The sequence below is a fragment of the Herpailurus yagouaroundi genome, unplaced genomic scaffold (assembly GCF_014898765.1).
Source record: "Herpailurus yagouaroundi ecotype Mexico unplaced genomic scaffold, PumYag 162, whole genome shotgun sequence".
NCBI lineage: Eukaryota > Metazoa > Chordata > Mammalia > Carnivora > Felidae > Herpailurus > Herpailurus yagouaroundi.
In genome coordinates this window covers 59,652,213-59,675,510 of record NW_024412403.1, presented here as the reverse complement: position 1 = coordinate 59,675,510, position 23,298 = coordinate 59,652,213, and the positions used below count along the sequence as shown (strand labels likewise).

Below are 23,298 nucleotides of genomic sequence, written 5' to 3'. Positions count from 1 at the left end.
ATCCTCCCACTACGTGTGTATAAAAATTTTGTAGTACCCATTTATATTTGCTGGGCAAGTGTGTCATTGCTTTAGTCTCTCAGCCTAACTACTATCATTGATGGAAGCTTAACTATTCATACCACAGACTCATAAATAAGGTACCATAACCATAAATAGGCATAAACAAGACAAGCAGTTGACTTAATAATACATTCCTCAAATTGTAGGGCATGAGCTCATGAGGCACATCTTTGTAAGTGTCAGCTCAGGAAAAAACAAACCTTTAAAATCGCAGTGAGTCATGGACACATTGTTTTCCTATGTAGCCCTGCATCCCTCTTTATAATGGCAACTGCATACCGTCAAGTCAATCTTGCATCACCCAAAACTTCTTTAAACTAAGCATTGTGGATTTGTGAGAGTACAAATGATACCCCAGACTGTGGGTGCAGAAGCAGAGTTTAACATTGTCTGCCATACAAGAAAAATTCATTCTCCTCCTGGCTCCATGATATTCCCATGCCAGTATCTCTTGCTTGGATCCACTAAGGTAATTTTCCTTTTTCAGGTTTTAATGAGCTTGGGAAACAGAGAAAGCATGTCAAAAAGTAGAAGAAAGGAAAGGAAAGAAAACAAACACGATGCTCTACTATGCCTTCTCATTTAACCCTGGAAAACAGTGCAAAGAATTATTCACAGATGAGGACATGTGGCATGAAAAGTTGATACCTATGATTATGTAGTCTGTTGCAAATCTTGAATTTGCAGGAATTTGACTCCACAACCCATCATGCTATTATACTACTGCTAGAAGTCTCTTTTAATACTCATACTTTTTTTTTGGATTAAAAATCCAAATTTTATTTTTAACCTGTATCATTTAAATCTCAAATACTTGGGGCACCTGTGTAGCTCAGTAGGTTGACAATCCAGCTTCGGCTCAGGCCATGATCTCGCAGTTCATGGGTTCGAGTTCCACGTCGGGCTCTTGCTGACAACTCAGAGCCTGGAGGCTGCTTTGGCTTCTGTGTCTCTCTCTCTCTGCCCCTCCCCTGCTTGTGGGTGCATTTTCTCTCTCTCTTTCAAAAATAAACATTAAAAAAATAATAAAAAATAAATCACAAATACTTGGTATGAACACTATTAAGTACTAAAACATGGCAAGTCATAATACAACCTTAAGTAGTGGGATCCTTTAGTATTTCAAAGTTCTTCTACATACATTACCCCTTACATTTCTCTCAACAGTATAAGATGAATATTCTTACATCATCTCTTTTTAAAAAATAGAGAAGTCAAGATTTAGAGAGGTGACTGACTTGTGGGACATGGCATGGCAGTGCTTTTGTCAGAATGTGAAGCTGGGTCTTCTGGTTCCAAGTCCAGAATAGCTGCATTACTCTGCTCTGTTCAGAGTGCTTTGTTGAGGAAACATCTGTAGCTTCTTCTTCCTGGGGGCAGAGCATCAGGAGAAGGGCAACAAAGAGTATACATGCTTTCTCAGTTATCTTTGACAGTGGTTTCCTTACACTAACAATTTCAAGAGTTGTCCTCCCTCCATTTCCTTCCTCCTCTCCACTGAGAGTCTACGGAGTGTTTTATATTCACCGTGGTAGGTATTTGGGCTTTCTCATCCTGGAGATATGCTACCTCTCTCCCTTCGCTTGTTATGACCATATGTAATGAGAAGTTCAAACACAACCAGACTGTTTGTACTGTGGATGCAGGAACCTTGCTGCTACTTGGAAAGCCTAACAGCAAAAACCAGTCCTGCTGGCTGCCATCTCTGCCAAGGGGAGAAGGCTTTCTGTTCACTTATCCACTCAAATGGAAGCTCTTCCTCGGCTTGGGTAACATTTCCTCTTAATTACCTTAATTTTCTTGAGACATTATTCATGTCCAAATTCCTTTCCTTGGCAGATAGGGACCTGAGGGCTTTGCTCTTGGCTGAGGTTCTGAAAACTTGCTCTGAGTTTGATAATAACATGAAACTTCACAGAGGAATAGATTGTAAAGCAAAGGGGAAATTGGAGGCCAGAATCTTGGGGAAAGTGAAGTTGGGAGTCAAGTGGCACAAATATAGAAATTTTTCTAAAGGGCAAAGAGATGAGCCATAGGAGAAAATCAACTCTAAGGCCAAGAGACCAGGACCAAGGTGAAGAGAAAGGCAAGGGCTAGCCTAGAAGTGCCTACAAGGAGCATGAGGAATTTTTTAAAGCACCCGAGATACAAAACCCTTTTTCAGAAGTCCAAGGGCACCAACTTTGTTCTAATCTCTTTATTCTTCACTTAAAAATATCAATTTCAGGGGCATCTAGGTGGCTTAGTTGGCTGGACATCTGACTCTTCATTCGACTCTTGATCCCAGGGTCATGAGATTGAGCCTCACTTTGGGCTGCACGCTGAGCATGGGACCTGCTTAAGATTATTTCTTTCTCTTGAGGCACCTGGGTGGTTCAGTCAGTTAAGCACCCAACTTCGGCTCAGGTCATGATCTCACGGTTCATGAGTTCGAGCCCTGCATCAGGCTCTGTGCTGATAGCTCAGAGCCTGGAGCCTGCTAAGGACTCTATGTCTCCCTCTCTCTGCCCCACCCCCACTTGTGCTCTCTCTCTCAAAAATAAATACACATTAAACTAATTTAAAAAAAGATTGTTTCTCTCTCCCTCCTTCTACCCCTCTTCCTCCACTCTCGCTCTTTCTCTCTATATAATAAAATAAATAAATAAAATTTTAAAAACTCAATTCCAAGTGGGATGGAGGGGAATGAGGTCTCAAGAACCCCAAGTCGAGTTGGATACTCCACTGAGAGACAGCAAATTATCCTGGGCTCAGTCAAAGGGAATTCAAAGACATATAAGCAATCCCAGCAAGATTTATACCTAAAAATATTAATTTTCATGAGTCATTTACTAATATTTCAATGTTACAAGAGCAGGTCCCTAGCTTCCTAGCCATTTTATTTCTACCCAGTGCTTGAGTTGATATTTGACACTGAGCCTAAAACTCCCTATTCTTATTAAATCAGTTATTTTAATTTACCTCCCCTGACTCGTATAGGCATCTGAGATTGCAGTTTCCACTCTAGAGGCATTAACAAACTTTATCTCCATTCCTTTCCTTTTTTTTTTTTTTTCTTTTCTTTTCACTCAGGAATCTCAATTCCAGTGCCTCAAAACTTTAACCAGTCCCAAAGTAGTTCCTCTCCTTCCAAGATTTCTGGGGAGCTTACTTTGTTCTTGTCACCCTTACCATGTTGCTTAATTAATGAACTATTAAACAACTCTACAGACATTAATATGATATAGATCATGTCATGAGGCAGTACATGATTAATTTTCAAATGTGCATCAAAAGCTATAACTTAGGAGAGTGAGGCTAGAAATTATTTCTTTTTTTTTTTTTTTTAAGGAAAAGTATACAAAGCTCTTTGCCTTTTGTGACTTGAACATATCTAAACTTACATTGTCTGGGGACATGAAAATCTATTATGTAACACTTTGCTGATGTAAACAATTTAGTTTGTTATATTTAAGATATGATATGTACTTGTATTATTGAAAAAAATATGGAGAGGGGCGCCTGGGTGGCGCAGTCGGTTAAGCGTCCGACTTCATCCAGGTCACGATCTCGCGGTCCAGGAGTTCGAGCCCCGCGTCGGGCTCTGGGCTGATGGCTCAGAGCCTGGAGCCTGTTTCCGATTCTGTGTCTCCCTCTCTCTCTGCCCCTCGCCCTTTCATGCTCTGTCTCTCTCTGTCCCAAAAATAAATAAACGTTGGAAAAAAAGAAAAAAATATGGAGAAAAGGAATCTACGTACTCTTATCTCTTATTTTTTTAGAAGTTAGGAAATAATAGGAATCAAAAGCTTAGAAAAAATCATCTGAATTTTTCTCTTTTTATCCCTGGGTCTTCAGATGTCTAGTGACTGGTCAATGGAAGCATACAGACTGAACCTGGATAAATTTTGTGGAGGAATCACTTTTGAAGGGTGGGAAAGATTTACATAAGCGGAGCAGAAGTGAAGTGGAGGGACGATTCACCCTAGTCAGAAAAGTGTACATATGAGCACAAACACAGCAATATAAAAGGTTGTTACAGAGACTTTTGAGGCAGAGATGGGCAGAAGTACAAGCTTGAGGTGATAAGGATCTTATTTTCTCCTTAAAAGTACTCCAAACTAGGGGTAGCTGGGTGGCTCAGTTAGTTAAGATCTGACTTTTGATTTCAGCTCAGGTCATAGTCTCTGGGTTCATGAGATCCTACCCCTCATCAGGCTCTGTGCTAACAGCACGGAGCCTGCTTAGGATTCTCTCTCTCCTTCTCTCTCTGCCCCTCCCCCACTTGTGCCTCCCCACCGTCAATCAATCAAAATGAACAAATAAACATTCTTTTTAAAAAAGGTACACCAATCTAGCTGAAAACTGAGTGTGATACATTTTTTCTTTTAATAAATTCAGCCAATGAAGACATATTTACAATTTACTCAACAAGTACTTATAGAGTGCCTTCCCTTATATGACAAATATGCGTGTTATATTCTCAACAAAGCCAAGAACAAGGAAGTTATTTACATATAACTGTAATTAGCATATTTTATGAGTCAAAAGTTTGAACACTGACGTGCCCCTGAAAATCCGGGGAAGATGGTTCGCAATTATAACGAGTAAATAGGTATAAGCAAGAACAAGGGGGATCCATTTACCTCGGAGAGGGACGACGATACAAGTGTTGCCCAGAGGTGGAATTGAAAGAACCCCAAGACTGACAGTATGGGACACAGCATGAGCTATGGGAATCATCTCAATTCAAATTAAGAACACCATCACAGGATGCTAAGTGAAACACAAGCACCTGCCATATAATAGAAGCTCAATAAATGTTTATTGAATGAATGAGTAAATGACTCAAAGTCGTCTGACAAGTGTCCTTGTTTGGCAGTCAACATAGCGCTTGATGGCACAATAAGCAGGCATCTGCTTCCCACATATAATTTTATTACTTTCAAAGACAATTAAGAAAAAACAAAGCTCCAATAATTTAAAAAAAGAAATAAATATTAAGCTTGCCCGCCTTTGAGTTTAAACAATGTTCGTAATTGCCAATGATCTATTTCTTCAAATTTGTGGGGTCACATTACATGCTTATTTTATCATCTTTTATTCCTTATAAATCCTTTTTAAATTTTTTATATTTAAAAAAATTTAGTGTTTTTTTAATTTTTGAGAGAGAGAGAGAGAAAAAAAAAAAAACTGCAAGCAGAAGAGGGGCAGAGGAAAAGGGAGACACAGAATCTGAGGCAGGCTCCAGGCTCTGAGTTTCAGCACAGAGCCCGACACGGGGCTCAAACTCACGAACCATGAGGCATGACCTGAGCCAAAGTCAGATGCTTAACCGACTGAGCCACACAGGAGTTCCCTTATAAATCCTTTCTTAATAAATTAGTTGAAAATAAGTAAAAATAAGATGAATTTAAAAAAAAAAACAACTCATTGCTTTGTCCCCTGCCAATCTCTAGAGTTAGGGAAAGATTATAGCTGAAGCTGAAGTTGAAGGAGAATGAGCCCTCCTATGCAGAAGGTCTAGGAACATTATGGAGTCCATTCTGCTGGCATTCGGGAGGGTTTTACTAATCAGTTCATTTGTCTGTTTTTCTATCCATAACGAAATTTTGTAAAAAGTCTGAACATATGATTAAACACATTTTTTTAAAGAATGCCATGTAAAACCCATGACACTAACTTGACTCTACAGAAGATGTTATGGAGCCAGTTTAACCTGGTTTATATCTGCCACTGAATTCAGTACTGAGAAGCACAGGGTCTGCACTAAGGAGATGATCCTTTCTCAATGTTTAAACTATTAGTGAACTGGGTCTGAATTTCCATGTCAAAGTTTTCTGCAGTTTGATCAAAATTTGATCAAGTCAGCTATTGTCCATTAATCTGCTGGCATCTTCACCAGGGGCACCCCTGAGAAAGTTCAGCATTGTCTTCCAAGGAAGTGAAAACCACTCCAGACCTCAAGTGTTCCTAATCAATGACAGTATTATTAGAATATCAGGGATGCAGGAGTGGGCTTTTTTCCAAGCCCACTTGGAACCTTAATTGTCTGCACTTATTTAAAATTAGGCATGCAAACTTACTTGACTGTTATTTTCTATTCAAATTCATAACAGCTTAAAAAGTACTTTTAAAAATAGATTTTAGGGGCGCCTGGGTGGCGCAGTCGGTTAAGCGTCCGACTCCAGCCAGGTCACGATCTCGCGGTCTGTGAGTTCGAGCCCCGCGTCGGGCTCTGGGCTGATGGCTCAGAGCCTGGAGCCTGTTTCCGATTCTGTGTCTCCCTCTCTCTCTGCCCCTCCCCCGTTCATGCTCTGTCTCTCTCTGTCCCAAAAATAAATAAACGTTGAAAAAAAAAATTAAAAATAGATTTTACCTAACATGATACTTAATGGTGAAAAGCTAGGATTTTTCTGCTAAGATCAGGAAAACAGCAAGAATGTCCCCCTCTCACCACTCCTTTTCAACATTGTACTAGAAGTCCTAGCTAATGCAATAAGACAAGTAAGGAAACAGAAGGTGTGTAGATTGAGAAGGAAGAAATAAAACTGTCTTTGCTCACAGATAACATAATTATGTAGAAAGCCAGATACAATTGCCAAGAAAACTTGACTAAAGAAGTGATTATAACAAGATTACAGTATTCAAGAGTAATATATGAAAGTCAATCACTTTTTTATACACCAGCAATGAGCAAGTGAAATTTGCAATTCAAAGCAGAATAAGATTTATGTTATTACCCTCCAAAATAAAATTCTTAGGTATAAATATAACAGAATATATATAAGGTCTATATGAGGAAACCTATAAAACTCTTATGAAAGAAATCAAAAAAGAACTAAATGGGGAGATATCCCATGACCATGGGTAGGGAAACTCATTGTCAAGATGTTAATTATTCTCGACTCTATCTATAGATGCAATGCAATTCCAATCAAAATTTCAACAATTTATTTTGTGGGTATCAACAAATGGATTCTAAAGTGTATATTAATTGGCGAAAGACTCAAAATAGCCAACACAATATTGAAGGAGAAGAACAAAGTCAGAAGACCATTTATTTATTTTGACAGAGATAGAGAGGGAGAGAGACATAATGCTTGAATGAGTGTGGGAGAGGTAGAGACAGAGAGAGAATACCAAGCAGGCTCTGCATTGTCAGCACAGAGCCAGACTCAGGGCTCAATCATGAATTGTGAGATCACGACCTGAGCGGAAATCAAGAGTCAGATGCTTAATTGACTGAGACACATAGGTGCTCCAAACTAAAGTCTATTAAAAAAAAAAAAAGAAACAACTATAAAGTAAAAAGTTTATTAAAAAATAGAATTAAACATTTGCAGAACCTGAAATGCCTGTAAGAAATCTTCAGTTATCTAAAATAGCTTGAAACCCACCAAATGATACTTTCCTTCATTTTGTAACTAATAATAACGCAATAAAAAAATCACAATACATTTATTATATTACAATACATATATAATATATACATATGTTAACAATGCAGTTAACACCTCTTAAGGAACTTTACTAAATCTTTGCAAAAATTATCTTCTTTGTTCCTCACTGCAACCATATGAGCCAAGTATTGTCTTAACTCATTTTATGCAGATGTACAGAGAAAATTGATGAATTGCTCGAGGTCACAGAGCAAGTAAATAGAAGAGACAGTGTCAACCCAAAACTCTTGCACCTTGTACTTTTTTTGAAACCATGCCCCATAAGGTTAGTAAGATTGAAAGCTTGTTTAAAGCTTGTTTCTCAGAGAACTGTTTCTCCCTAATCAGCTATTATGTTTTTTCAGACCCCACTAACAAATCCACTAGCTGTCTCTGCAAAAACCAGGACTCAAGGTCAACTGATAAGGGTTCTAACCTATGAACAAGCAAGACCCTGCTTTCCTTACCTGAGGTAATGAGCCTAAGACTCCATCCAGTTTATACTGGCTCTCAGGACATCCTGAAGCAACCTCCTGATGTCAGGGGCTGAATTTTGCCTCATTCTGATGCTAAGTCTGTACCCCAAAGTTAACACAGGATGTATGTTTTACGTGTTTGTTAAATGTGTATTCTCCATCTTTCCTCACGAAGAGTCATACGTTTCCCTGCCCTCTTCATCAATATGTTTGTATTCTCAACCCCTATGATTATTAAAAAAACTTGTTCTGTCCCCCTTCAGGGAGGCAGATTTGAGGCTTGTCCTCCCATCTCCTCTCCTTGTTTTGCCTGCCTCTCCAATACACTCTTTCCTTGCTGCAAACCTGATGTCTCAGTGATTGGCTTTGCTACATACACATAGTGCAGATGTACTTGGGTTTGGTTACACTTTATTTGGTCTCTTATTCCCAGGAGTTGAGCAGGACTTAGAACAGCCAGTATGAAAAAAGACTGAGTACACACAGTGCATCTGTGCCCTTAAGACTTTGCTCTGTTAGTTTTCCAAAAGGCTGCCTAAAGGAGAACAGAGAGCAAATCTAGTGCTGCCCAGAGGTGCCCTTTCTGCTCTGAAGGTGAACAGAAACAGAAAATGCTAAAGAGGCCATTGAAAGAGTGTTCTCGTACTTTCTATTCTCCATTCAGGCACCCACACATGTTCTCTGAGAGGCTATTATGTGAAGATGTTGTTCTGGGCACTGGAAGTATAGGAGTAGACAAGACAGAAAAGGTTCATATTCCGGCAGAGGAAACAGCTAATGTGAATGAAGGCCCTGAGTTGGGAATGCACAGATGCGCGGAAGCAGTCAGCTACCTGTGGTTGATCCCCAGCGAATGTAGGAGAAGGCTCTGTAGAAGAGGTCAGCCAGGAGGAAGAGTCTCTGGTAGCCTGGGAGGGCCAACGGCAGGACAGAAGTCTGGTTTACATTTTATTCCATTCATGTGTTTCCTCCTGATACGCTTTCTGCTTCCTTCCATTTATGCCTATGTGCTGACCTCAGTGCAGATGGAGATCATATGGCTACTGGGCAGTGAGGCCTGAGTGGTGCCATTGCCTGTCAGAAAAGTTTATTAGGTTAAAAAGAGAGAGGAGTGGAAGATACAATTGAGCTCTGTTTCCGGAGCCACAGAGCTGGCACCAGGTTCTGCTGAAGGCGGCACAAACCACAGCCTTGTTTCCCAATTGGCATTGCCCACCACGGCCTCTTCACAGCAGAGAGTTCTGGAATAGGCAGTTAGATTCATTATTACCATACCAAGTATGTCGATGGTGCTTTAGAAGTGGGAAGCACTTTGCAGAACTGTTTTTAGCTGCCCCTTGAATAGTTTTCCAAATAAGGAGTTGTGACATCTGCCTCCCTAGGGATTCCTCTTTGATCCTTTATTTCCAGTAAGACTGAAATTCTGTGTTCCCCTACACATTGTTATTCCTCTCTCCTGGCTAACTTTTTCAGATTCCTTATTTCCAGCCTCAGAGTCACTTTCATCAGAAAGATTTCTCAGATCCGTCCCAGGCTGACATCAGTTGGGCTTTTTTTTTTTTTTAAATCTCATAGAGGCTTTTGTGTACAGAAAACAATGCTTACAGTAGCCTGTGTTATCACTGACATTCAATCGCCTACAGTTATAAATTGAAAAACTTATTTTTTCTGAGCTTTTAAACACAATTGCAAAAATATAGTAAACTAAGAATTTTTAGTTTGAAATTAAATGCAGTTTGTACTTATTGTTAGGTTAGCTTATACTTTAACAAAATTTGCGTAATCCTTTAGATACTATATATAAAACTATCTCATACTTTAAATGTATATAATTCAATAAATGAACGTGTGAATCCGATAATTTGAACGTTCTTACATATTTAAACACATTTTACAGACCTGGTTACTTACATTCTTGTGAATTTTCCAGCTGCAGTCATATTTCATATAATGTATTTCCTCAAGAATCTCAAGCACTTAAGAAAACAGACATACAAACCCCATAAACCTCCATAAGCACATACACAACTTTAATAAAACTAAATATAAAACTTTCATATTTACATATAATTCTCTTAAGTATTTTAGCTTCTTAAAAGCTAAACTCACCAGAGGCACTAAGGAATCTACTCCTGAAATCATTGTTGCACTATATGGTAACTAATTTGGATATAAATTTTTAAAAATTAAAAAAAGAAAAGCTAAACTCACCAAAGTAATCTTGAGAAAGAAGAACAAAGCTGGAGCTATCAGCAATCCCAGATTTCAAGATATACAAAAAGCTGTAGTAATCAAAACAGTATGATACTAGCATAAAAATAGACACATAGATCAATAGAACAGAATAGAAAACCCAGAAATAAACCCGTGCTTGTATGTTCAATTAATCCATGACAAAGGAGGAAAGAATATACAATGGGGAAAAGATGTCTTTTTAACAAATGATGTTGGGAAAACTAGACAGTTACATGCAAAAGAATAAAACTGGACTGCTTTCTTATACCATACACAAAACTAAATTCAAAATGGATTAAACACCTACATGTGAGACCTGAAACCATAAAACCCCTAAAAGAAAACATAGGCAGTGATCTCTTGGATGTCAGCCTTAGCAACATATTTATCGATATGTTGGCAAGAGAAACAAAGCAAATTAAATTATTGGGACTACACAAAATTAAAAAAAAAAAAAAACACATCTGCACAGCAAAGGAAACCATCAACAACAAAAAGGCAACCTAGTGAATATATATATACACACATATATATAAACTAAACAACTCAACACCAAAAAAAAATTTTTGATTCAAAAATTGGCAGAAGACCTGAACATTTTTCCAAAGACAGACAGATGGCCAACAGACACGCAAGAAGGTGCTCAACAAGGCTAATCAGGGAAATGAAGACAAAACCACAGTGAGATATTACCTGACATCAATCGGAATGACTAGTGTCAAAAGGACAAGAAACAACAAGTGTTGAGAGGTTGTGGAGAAAAAGAAAATCTTGTGCATTGTTGGTAGGAATGTAGACTTGTACAGCCATTGTGGGTTGGAGATTCTTCAAAAATTATTGGGCATTTACCCAAAAAAGGCAAAAGTGCTAATCTGAAAAGATATATGCACCCCTATGTTAATTGCAGCATTAATTTACAACAGCCAAGATATAGAAGCAACCTAAGTGTCCTTTGATAGATGAATGGACAAGCAAGTTGTGGTATATATATAATATATATAATATTCTATATAGAGTAGAATATTACTCAGCCACTAAAAAATAATGAGATTTTGCCACTTGCAACAATATGGAGGCCTAGAGGGTATTACACTAAGTGAAATAAGTCAGAGAAAGACAAATACCATATGATGTCACTTATCCGTACAATCTAAAAACCAAAGCAAATGAACCACAAAAAGCAAACAACTCTTAAACACAGAGAATGAACTGGTGGTTGCCAGAGGGAAAGCGGGTTGGGGGATGGATGAAAGAGATAGAGGACATTAGGAGGTACGAACTTCAGTCATAAAATAAATAAGTCACAGAGATGGCAAAGTACAGCATAGGGAATGTAGTCAGTATTATTGTAATATAATACTGACAGATGGTGACTACACTTATCACGAGCACTAAGTAATGCACAGACTTGCCAAATCAACATGTTGTACACTTGAAACGTAATACAACATGGTGTGTCAATTATACCTCAAAAAAATAAGTTAAAAATATTCTAAACCTCAAACTCATAAATTTAGTAAATAAGATTACATTAAGTATTGAAAATTGACTGGAAATGTGTATAAATGGATAAACACCCCAAGTATTTCAGTTAAAATAATTTGTTTACTATGTTAGTTTCTCTCAAATGTCTTTAACATAACGAATACACAAAGCAGTAAAATTATCTTTAAAATTGTTATATTTGCATAAAAATAAATTCATATCAAAAACCCATGTCTATTTTTTCATTATATCTGTGTTTATTATTATTGTTTTTTTTTTTTTGTACAGTCTCAGATTTGCAAAATCATTTAATCAACAAAGTAAAAGAAAATCACTATTTCAGACCCAGCACAATAGCTGAGATTATACACTTGGAGTTCTTGGCCAGAGATTTGACACCAATGCTGTGGATTTGAGGTTCTTGGTCTTTGCTCAAGGAATTAAAACCTGGATTATGTGAACCAGTACAAAGCATACCCCAAGAAGAGTCAGCTCAGGTGTACAGGGTAAGGCCCTTTTCAAGAGTTCTGCTATGTCAATGGAGAACCCACTGGTATATCAATTTAGTGAATCATATAAGTCCTCGACTTCTTTTCAGTTTCATCCTTACCCAAACTTCTTATCATACCTGCCTGCAACATTTTATTACTCAATTTGGATAGATAAATACTGGAACATATACCCAGATTTCAATCTCTTTACTTCCTGATTGAAATAAATATAGTTGTGCAAGATCGTATATTCCATTGCTTTAGCGATCACCATTATTTCAACTGGGCAAGGCAGCAAGTGAGGATATTAATGGAGTACAGTTCAGTGAAAGCATAAGTATTAGCCTCCTAGGACTGCCATAACAAAGTATCACAAACTGGGCTGCTTATTTGTATCACAGTTCTGAAGTCTCAAAGTCCAAAATCAAGGTGTCAGCAGAGTCATGCTGTCTCTGACACCTTTAGGGAAGGATCCTTCCTTGACTCTTCCTAATTTCTGCTGGTTTCCCGGCCATCTTTGGCACTCAATGACTTCTAGGTGTATCATTCCATCCTCACGTGGAATTCTCCCTGTGTTTCTGTATCTATCCACGCATGGCATTCTCTTTATAAGAATACCAGTCATTAGATTACAGGCCCATCCTGCTCCGGCATGACCCCCTCTTAACTAATTATACCTGCAATGACTTTATCTCCAAACAAGTTCACATTCTGAGGAACCGGAGGTTAGGATTTCAATATGCCCTTTTTACAAAGAAACAATTCAAACCATAAGCCATGGAAGAATCAATGTATTGAGGATCCTGGTCACGTTACGCAGAGCTTCTCAACCTCGGCACTATTGACAGTGGGGACTGGACAATGTTTGGCTGCGGAGGGCTGTCTTGTGCATCGTAGAATATTTGGCAGAAATCCCGGCTTCTATCTGGTAAATGTTAATAGCATTGAGCATCCAGCTGTGACAACCATACATGTCTTCAAACATTTCCATGTGTCTCCTAGGGTTTGGGGTTGACGGTCAAAATTGCCTTCGGTCCAGAACAACAGGTAGAGACTAAAGAAAACCACAGATAAAGGTGAGCTGGAGTCGGAGTACTTGAGGAAATAAACAGGAAAAATAGGGAGGTTGCCTTACAGCAGTGAAAAGTGTGAAATGAGATCATGAATGAGTAGAAGTTTCTGTGAGAACAACAATTAGAACATGGGCATAGAAGGAAGTGCGTGAGGTAGGGTGAGGACTAGGATTAGGTTAGTGGAGGGGAAGAGGCAAAGGAATTGAAACACCATCTATGCACATGTCAGCAAAAATTATGACAGAAATAGTTTTGGAGATGATAGCAGTTAGTCAGGACTAACATCGTCAAGAAATAAAGATGACCTGGGAAGCTGGGTGACTGTAAGAAAAAGGAGGGGACAGTAAATTATTTGAAGACTCGAGATTCAAAGAAAGGGCTTTTCATGGAGTCAGAAAGGAAAACGGCCTAGAAATGTCATAGAGGGGCAAAAAAAGGGCCTCCTCATGCCATAACTAGGTACAGCCAAACCCCTGCAGGGGCTGCAGGACTCTGTCCTCAGGGGGGCATGGGTTCAGTTATCGCAAAACATGAACGGAAACATTTAGAAAAAAATGTTCAAATAGATAAAGGGAATTAACAGATACAAACCTGCAGTTATAAAATAGGTAAGTCACGGATGAAAAGTACACCATAAAGAATATAGTCATTAACACTGTAATAACATTATATGGTAACCACACTTAACCATGGTGAGCACTGAGTAATGTATAGAATTGTTCAATCAATATGTTGTGCACCTGAAACTAATATAATATTGTATATAAATTATACTCCAATCAATAAATCAATGTAAAAAAAAAAAGATAGAAAGAAAAAGGTGTGAACACAGGGGAGTTTGCTGATGACAGGCCCTGAATTCCAGGGAATAGAGGTGAAGGATTTCAGGACTTAGGGGTTGGTGGGAGACAGTCAGGAAAGGGGACCACAGTGCCTGGAGGAATGAGCACTTTCCTGGGCTGCTTGTAGTGACTGCCATAAACAGGGATAAAGACAAGTTAGGTAGTGGTGACAAAGATCGTGTTCTTGAGAAATGTGGGGCGTGAGGTCCTGTGAGGAGTACATAAATGTTTAGGACTTCCTCTTGATCCCTGAGGATGGATATTCAGCATCATTGCTCACAAGGCTCTGACTGGCAGCTCTCAGGAAAGCTTCTGCTTCTGCTTCTGCTTCCGCAGGGAGTCATTTCCATAGCAAGACAGAGAAAAATGAGCTTGGGCTTTGGAGCCTGCTCACCTGGGTTTGTATCCCAGCTCTGCTACTAAAAAAGAGGAGTGACTTTTGTCTCATTGATCTCAGCTGCCATGTGTTTGTCTGTCTTCATTAGCCCCCAGAAGTTGATCGTGTCCATATAATCACCTGGTCACAGGAGGATCTCAACAAGTTATCTGAAATTTCCTAGGGAGAAGGATAGCTGTGTTGGTCAAAAAATGACAGGCACACTTGGATTTTTAACCAAAAAATTACCAAAATATATGCTAAAAAATATCTGCTGAGTTGTGTGGGTATTAATAACTCAGTCATACTTTAATTCAAGTTTTTCACATTCTCAATTAACACACAAGAAGATATACATCTAACGCCCTGACCCAGAATTCAGACCCATGAGCATTTACCTTATCACATGTGATACATTCTAACAATTTCCTTTTTTGCCCCCATTGTTTCAAAGAGAAACAACTTAAGTCCATTTCATGATCCCAAATGTGAAGCAACTTTAATGTATTTCACAAACATTTACTGAGCACCTTCTATGTGCCTAGTTCTGATGGCCACTGGAGATGAGAAAAATAAGATGCAAATTTTGTTCCACAGGACAGTGAAGAAAAAATATTAATTACTATACTAAAAACTAAAATATAAATCTATAAAAGTGCTCTGGGATCTTAGTCGGGGAAATCTGAGAACATTCTTCAAGAGGAGCAGAGCACCTAAACTGTGTCTTGAAGGGGAAGCAGGATTTGTTTAGACAAAGAAAATACACCGTGAAGACTTATATTCTGTTCCAAATGGTTGTTCCAAATTACAGGGTTTGGGATTACATGAACAGCACTTTACCACTTTTCCCAGTCTTGGAATTGTGGGAGAAATATTTTGTTTATGTGGAATTATCTTGTTGTTGGCTACCTAATTGTAGCCCCACTAGCAATCCTCCAAATGGAAACCCAGGAGACAGTAGACTTGGCCAAAGAAATGACAAATTAAAGAGCATTCTGGAAGTATACTGTAGCATATGCCAGGAGAGGCACACTCTAAGAGGGTGAGACCTAATCTGCCCGCAGGCATCATTCATCATTTTGTGCTAGAGCCTATGGGAAAGTCTGTTCCTCTGCAAATGAGGAAAGCATCAGATGAATCCACTTCAGGTACATGGTTGCACAGTTATGAAGCTCTGCCAGGTATTCCCAATCTATTTGCCAGGCATGGTCAGCATTGGCTTCTTCCTGCCCTGGAAACTAACTTTCCTGTTTGGATCTAACTGTATTATTTTTAACCCAACCAGGGATTTTGGCCAAGGATGTGAATAAAATCTGGGGATTTCTGAGAAGTGATTCCAGAAAACTGTAATCAGAAATATGTAAATCTGAGGGAAACAAAGTGTAAAGGAGTCTTAAACCCTTCCCTCCTGGCCATTCAACCTCGAAACCACTACTCCAATTTCCAGAGGCCCATGATTTCATAACTTAGCCTCTCACAATCTCGAACAATTCCCATAATTAGAAAGTTCTTTTTTTTTTTGTTTTGTTTTAAACTTTCAACTTATTCTGGTTCTGCTTTCTGGATCTCTGGATTATCTTCCTAGGGCCATCGTAACAAATTACCACAAATTTTATGGCTTTAAACAACAGAAACATATTCTTTACCAGTTCTGGAAGATAGAAGTCCAAACTCAAGGTTGTCCACATGGCTTACCCCCTCTGAAGGCTCTATGGGCAATTGGTCATTTGCCTTGTCTAGTTTTTGGTGGCTCCAGGCCTTCCTTGGCTTGATGTCACAGCACTCAAATCTTTTCTTCCATGGTCACATTACTTTTCCTCTGAGGTGTGTCTTATAAAGACACTTTTCATTGGACTTAGGGCATCCTGTGGAAATCCAGGATGATTTCATCTCAATGTCATTATTTTAAATTACATCTGCACAGACTTATTTTCAGAGAAGATAACATTCTGAGGTTATAGGGATTAAGGTTTATACCTCATTACTCTACAAAAGAGTGAAGTGAACTATTTAATAACACCAAAGACTGAAATGCTAAAACAGTACCATTTTGTAGGGTTGTTGTGCCGGGAAACATAGCAAAGAACTCAAATAGTGTTAGCTCGTTTTATTATCATTGTTTTATAGTACTTTGGAATTTTCAATGTGTAACCGGTGACTCACTTGATATAATCCTCATAATCCCATAGTAAGCAGGTATTGTATCAGGAGACCCAAACTTGACAATAGTTGCCTCATATTGCCACTATATTAGTTTAAGGATAAATTTTTGTTGGCACCTCTTCTTCCCCCAAATGGCTTGAAACAGTTTCAACATGCATATACTTAAAAGGTAGGAAATTGAGAAAATCAGAACCAAGTAAAAGGTAAGCACTCATATCAACCCTAATGGTAAATTTAATTCCATTAACTGAGTCTCATATTTGTCTCTTACAGAAAACATTAACAGTGGCTTTTCTGGATGACGGGATCATGGGTTAATTTTTTTATGTCTCTCTTTTCCTTGTTTTTGCTCCTTGGGTATTTTACAACTTTTCTATCATGGGCATGTAATATTTATTGTTTTCATAATTGGAAAGTGACTTCTTAATTGGACTTTGCCTTCTTGATAGTCAAGGTAAAAAGGGGAAATCAGTCATTTAGATAATTAGAATCCAAGAGGAGGTAGTAGGTCAATTCCTTCCGGGAAAGTAACAGTTTTTCTAGTACTGGCTTTTACTCTAAACACTAGGTCATACAATGCCTTCATTTCTCACAAATTCCTGAAAATGCTTCTTGCAGCCTTGTTCAAAAACAGCAGAAGCTGTAAGTGATATTGTAATGGCCTAAGATTATGTGGTCTGAGAAGACATGCCCAGTAAACGAACTATGTGTCCTTAGTCAATTACTCCTAAAGCTCGCTGTGAAATGAGCCCACGAGCAAGTAGAAAGGCATGATTCCTGGATCTGGTTCATCAGCACTGAGTTTGGAAGTGTGCTCCGAGCTGGCTGTAACAGCTTTGACTATCTGAAGATGATAAATAAAATATGTGTTTAAAGTTTTGTAATAATACTGTATTAGGATTATATTTTCGTTGATAAAGGCCTAGAGTAATGGAATTCAAGGTTATTGACTGAAGAAAGATTTTATTTGGAAGACGCATGAAAAGGAGGCAGGAGATGACTAGATTGTGAACATAGAAGAGAGAATGTTCTCACTTATATATAATGTTCTCACCCTCAAGCAGCCAGTTAATCGCAAAATTGGAGCTCAGTTCTTTGTTTTAAAGTTTGGATTAAGAGATTTTCAAACAATACACAAAACTAGAGAGAAGAATGTAACGAACCTCAGTTTCAACACTGACCAACATGCGGCCAATCTCGTTCCCTCTCGTCCATATCCAAGACATCCTGCCATTACATATGTAATCAAAATATAAACTGAATTATAATAAGTGCATTTCTAAACTTTATTTCCCCTTCGTGACATTACTTCATATTTCACAAGTTGCTTTTAATACACACAGATAGGTTCATTTTCCTGTCATTAAGGGTTAAATGCCTCCAGAAAAAGGGTTTTATTGGTGCCTCCCTCTGTAACTATCTCTCAGGACCCAGTGCAGTGGAGCAGCTGGAACAGTACTTGATAAATGCTACCCGCTTTGAGATACGTGCTGATCACCAGAAACGCAACTAGCAGAAGGAAGTATGTAAAATAATGAAAAGAAATGCAATGCCACTTCCTAATAACTGTATGGTCAGAAAGTAATCTATACTTGGAGCGCCTGGGTGGCTCAGTCAGTTAAGTGTCGGGCTCTTGATTTTAGCTCAGGTCATGATCTCAAGGTTGTGAGATCCAGCCTTGAGGTAGGCTTTACACAGACAGTGCGGAGCCCCCTTGGGATCCTCTTTCTCTCTCTGCCCCTCCCCCACTCGTGCCCACGCGCTTTCTCTCTCTTTCTCAAAATAAACTTAAAAAAGAGAGAACGTATTCTACACTTAATTGTTCTAAAAACCTATTATCACGAACTTCGTCCAATGACATCATTACCTCCATCCCTTTCTTCAAAATGCCAAGCCAAGCGCTTGAATGTGAAATCATTCGTTTTCTTTCTATTCATCTTTCACCGCTGTTGAAATGTTCTCTCTGAAACATTTACCTTTTGAAACTTGATGAAAGTGAATGTAAATTCAAGTCTGGCTTGTAAGTGTTCACTTCATAAGTGACTCTTGGTTTTCTTTGTTTGTTTTAACGTTTATTCATTTTGGAGAGACAGAGAGAGACACAGAATGAGCGAGGGAGGGGCAGAGAGAGAGGGAGACACAGAATCCAAAGCAGGCTCCGGGCTCTGAGTTGTCAGCACAGAGCCCAACACGGGGCTCGTCGAACTCATGAATTGTGAGATCATGACCTGAGCCGAAGTCGGACGCTTAGCCGACTGAGCCACTCAGGCGCCCCTCTTTGTTTGTTTTTAACCTGATATATATAAACTTTCCTCTCCCTACCCAAGAATGTGCCACCCTCCCACCATTGTCAAGATCCAAGGCAAAAAATATGTTTGCTGAAAGCAATTCAGACTGTGTCAGCCAAGGGAAAGAATTCTCCAGAATTTAAGTGTAAAATCAGAACTGTGTGTAATATCTATCAAGCCAGATGTTTACCTGTTCACTGTGAGAGAAATTGGAAGTACATCAAAAACCAGTGATAGGAACAGCTTTGAACCACATGCAGAAAGAGGCAGTTCAGGAAAATTTTGGGTTCCAGTAAAGCCCTGACCTCCTGAAGCTATATTTACACTTAGGAAATGTTTTTTCTTGGCTGAGTCAGTGCCCCTAACCAGCTTCTATCAGGCCGCAGAAGAGTCTTGCCTGAGCTATGTTGGGTATTTCTACTCCCTCTTTCTTTCCTCTCTCCTGATAAAGGAATGAGTCTTAAGAAGTTTCAGTGAGCCACTTGAAATCTCCAGGCCTCAGTTTCCCCATCTCTAAAATCACTTCTAATACTGACTTTTTGTGATTCCTACTCAGTCTTTTGTACAGAGACTCACAGGATGCTGTGTCCCTTTGCATACGGCAGGAAGTTTCAACTCACCCGGAAGCATATGCCAATCAACTCCTGAGATGTTAGGTCTCAAACTGTTGTTATTTTTTATACAAGTTGGTGGCTTCTGATGATACTTTGGTGCTAGAACCTGGCCAAGTCAAAAATATTCAAACACAACCTTTGACAATAAATTTCATATATAAATAAAAAAAAAATATTCAAACACAACTTGACAGGCATGGAGTTCCCTTGGGGACTACGTTCTGCCTTTGTAAATTAAAGCTAGCTTTAAGATGAAGCAGAGAGAAGCATCTTCTCTCCCCAGGCGGTTCCTACCATGTCTAGGTCGCTGTGGAACCGGCTTGGCTTCTCAGAAACCCATGGGGACAAATGGAAAGAGGGAATACAATTCTAGGATCTCTTTTAAGCTATGTGAGTTCTCTGGAACCTTGCAAGTGCTGGCAAGGTCCTTCTGTCACGACACAGTACAGATCTGGTGAAGGAACATTAAGTCTAGGGGGGCAATTCAGGGATGTCAATCTGGGCATCCTCTGTATGCATTTAAGGGGGCTCTTTGCCATCTCTGATGGAGGGTCCTGGCTGTTAATACCCTGGAGCAAGATGGAAAAACTGTAGTCAGAAAGCCAACACCCCTTCCCTCCTCCACCACCGCCACCTCCTTCTGCTGCTCCCGGTCCCGTTTGTGTGCTTATGCAGTGTGAACCTGGTACCTCTTTTGTGCAGTGGCAGCTGAGGAGACTCCAGTGCTCAGCACGGCCAACAAAAAGCCCAGGAAGTAGCCAAGACTGAGAACAAGAATCGTATTCGTTTAAAGGTGGTGGGGCAGGATGGTTCTGTGGTGACATTTAAGATTAAGAGGCCCACAGCACTTAGCCAACTAGTGACAGCCTCTTGGGAATGACAGGGTTTGTCAGTGAGGCAGAGCAGACACCGTTCAGATATACTCCGTCTATCGGCTCTAAATCCATTATGCTTGTCCCCAGGCTTCATGACCGCCAATTTCTAAAAGGCCTTTTCCTGCTGTCTTGGCCAATCATGCTTTCCCATAGGGCAGGAGGGATGTTCCAGTGCAAAGTCGTTTGAACTACTCCTCCCTCCCAAAATATATTAGCATAAGGTTAATTTGTCCAAAAACTATTTGTCGACCACCTGTCTGTACTAGGTGCTAGAAAAGAGCAAGCAAGCAAGCAAGCAGATAAAAATCTCCGCTCACCATCATGAAGCTTACCATGTAATGGGAGAAGACGGATAATAAATGAAATAAATAAAGCCCAGCGTGTGCTAGATGGAGGTGTGTGCAATGGAGACAAATAAAAAGGAGAACGAGATAAAGAGCATTTGTTGGGGAAATCTTCAGATTGTGGCAATCTTTGGAAGAACATTCCAGGCAGAAAACAAGAGTAAGTGCCAGAGTCCTGTGGCAGAAGCATGCCTGAACAGTGGTGAAATAGTAAGGAGGCCAGTGTAGCTGGCAGGACATTATCAGGAGAAAGAGGGGTAGATGATTTCAGGGAGTTATCGGGGGGCCAATCATGGACAGCCTTATAGCCCACGTAAAGACCTTGGCTTCTACTCTAAATAACACCGGAAGTATTTGGACATTTTGTGCAGAATGACATGATTTGTGTTGACCCCTATTTTCAAACAGTTCTGAGAATAGACTGAACAGGGGAGAGAGCAGAGCAAGGAGACTAACAAGAAAGCTACAACAACAGTCTAGGAGACAGTGGTGGTTTGGGGCCAGATGGTAGGAGTTGGACTCTGAATGTCTTGGTAGAATAAACAGAATATGCTGATAGAGTGTGGGCTGAATCACGGGGTGAGAGGAGGGGAGAGAGGGCACTGGGCAAGAAGCCTGGCTTCTCAGTTGAGTTTCAGTCCATCTCACATTTACAGTGTTACCTGAGGAAAGTCACTGAAAAGCTTGGGGCCTCATTTTTCACCTCTAGAACAATGGCTTTAGCTCCTTCTTGACCACAGGAGTCTCAAGTGTATGTGACGTCTGTGCAAAAGCAGACTTTCTTAGAAATGAATCACAGTTCTGTGTGACCTCATGCAAGTTCATTAGCCTGAGCAACTGCGGTGGGGAGGCTGTGGTCAAATCTGAAATATCTTGGGAGCAACTACAAAAACCCAAACCCAAGAGATATTACAGTTGTGAGGAATTAATTTAGGAATGTTTACTTTTAAAAAGTTAAATCTCTGGGGCGCCTGGGTGGCGCAGTCGGTTAAGCGTCCGACTTCAGCCAGGTCACGATCTCGCGGTCCGGGAGTTCGAGCCCCGCGTCAGGCTCTGGGCTGATGGCTCGGAGCCTGGAGCCTGTTTCCGATTCTGTGTCTCCCTCTCTCTCTGCCCCTCCCCCGTTCATGCTCTGTCTCTCTCTGTCCCAAAAATAAATAAACGTTGAAAAAAAAAATTTAAAAAAAAAAATAAATAAAAAGTTAAATCTCTTTCTTGTTAGGCTAAGGATAGCCAAAGAAGAAAGTCTGTTCAAGGAAACTGTTGTGTTTTTTTAACTCATAAGGGGTTTTCTGATTTAATTTTTTTTAATGCGTATTCAGTTTTGAGAGAGCACAAGCGGGGCAAGGGCAGAGAGAGAGGGAGATGCAGAATCTGAAGCAGGTTCCAAGCTGTCAGCACAGAGCCCGAAGTGGGGCTCGAACTCACAAACCGTGAGATCATGTCCTGAGCCAAAGTCGGATGCTTAACCGACTGAGCCACCCAGGCACCCCTCAAGGAAGCTGTTTTAACCAAAGCTTTATGATCCCTAGTTACTGTTTGGATTTTGTACTCTTTGAACCTGTACTTATAAATGTTACCTCGTTGGTGATTAATACATTTTTACATCCTCCCCCAAATTCTCATCTTGAGTTTTAGTTTTATTTTAAACCCAAAAGGCTTCTTTTGCTTTCCCCTCTCTCTGACCAGGTTTATCACCACCTTGGAATTTTTCTAAATTTTTACCAACAAGAGAACTATGTGACTGAGTTATTCTAAATGACTCAAGTGCTTACAACTTTCCCAGCATTACTTAAGCATACAAAGCCCAAGCTGCCTCTTTCCAATTCACAGATTCAGAAAAGCACTCCTAATTGAAACTTTCAGGATAAGTATGGGATGTTGGAGAGCTCCTCCCAGGGGTGACCAGGCAGGAATCAGAGGGCAAGACAGGTGTTCCACATGCATCGGCCTTCTCAGCCGCGTGCTTTGGGCTACCCCTTCCTCCTCCTCCAGCCTACTAGTCTAAGTCCAAGTCCCTCAATATGCTCCAAGGTAACTGATAAGCCACTTTATAAGCCAATTTAATTGAATTACATGGGTACCTTGCTTTATTTCACCTCACAGATACTGTGTTTTTTACAAATTGACAGTTTGGGGCAACCCTTCCTCACACAAGTCCATGGGTGTCTTTTTTCCAGAAGCATTTTGTCATTCATGTGTCTGTGTCACATTTTGGTAATTCTTGCAATATTTCAAACATTTTCATTATTATTCTATTTGTTAGGTGATCTGTGATCAGTGAGTATGACTCGATGAAAGCTCAGAGGATGGTTAGCACTTTTTAGCAATAAAGTATTCTTTAACTGAGATATGCGCATTGTTTTTCAGACATAACGTTAATGCACACTTAATAGATTACAGTATAGTGTCAACGTAACTTTTATAGGTACTGGGAAAACAAGAAATTCATCTGAGCCCTTTTTTTAATGATATTTGCTTTTTTGCAGAGGTCTGAAACCAAACCACAATATCTCTGAGGTACTCCTGGATTAGTGACAAAGAAGGATTCATCC

The 23,298-nt window shown here is 39.7% G+C and overlaps 2 long non-coding RNA genes across 2 annotated transcripts; both read right to left on the bottom strand.

The window, feature by feature from the left end:
• Positions 1 to 1,011: 1,011 nt before the first annotated feature.
• Positions 1,012 to 10,083, bottom strand: LOC121036232 (uncharacterized). The gene is made up of 3 exons (XR_005793286.1): positions 8,791 to 10,083; positions 1,302 to 1,433; positions 1,012 to 1,057 (listed from the first exon to the last, which is right to left on the bottom strand). It is a non-coding gene; the product is annotated as an uncharacterized LOC121036232 (long non-coding RNA).
• A 1,876-nt stretch (positions 10,084 to 11,959) lies between these two features.
• Positions 11,960 to 18,736, bottom strand: LOC121036231 (uncharacterized). The gene is made up of 3 exons (XR_005793285.1): positions 16,155 to 18,736; positions 14,478 to 14,639; positions 11,960 to 13,222 (listed from the first exon to the last, which is right to left on the bottom strand). It is a non-coding gene; the product is annotated as an uncharacterized LOC121036231 (long non-coding RNA).
• Between the last annotated feature and the right edge of the window lie 4,562 nt (positions 18,737 to 23,298).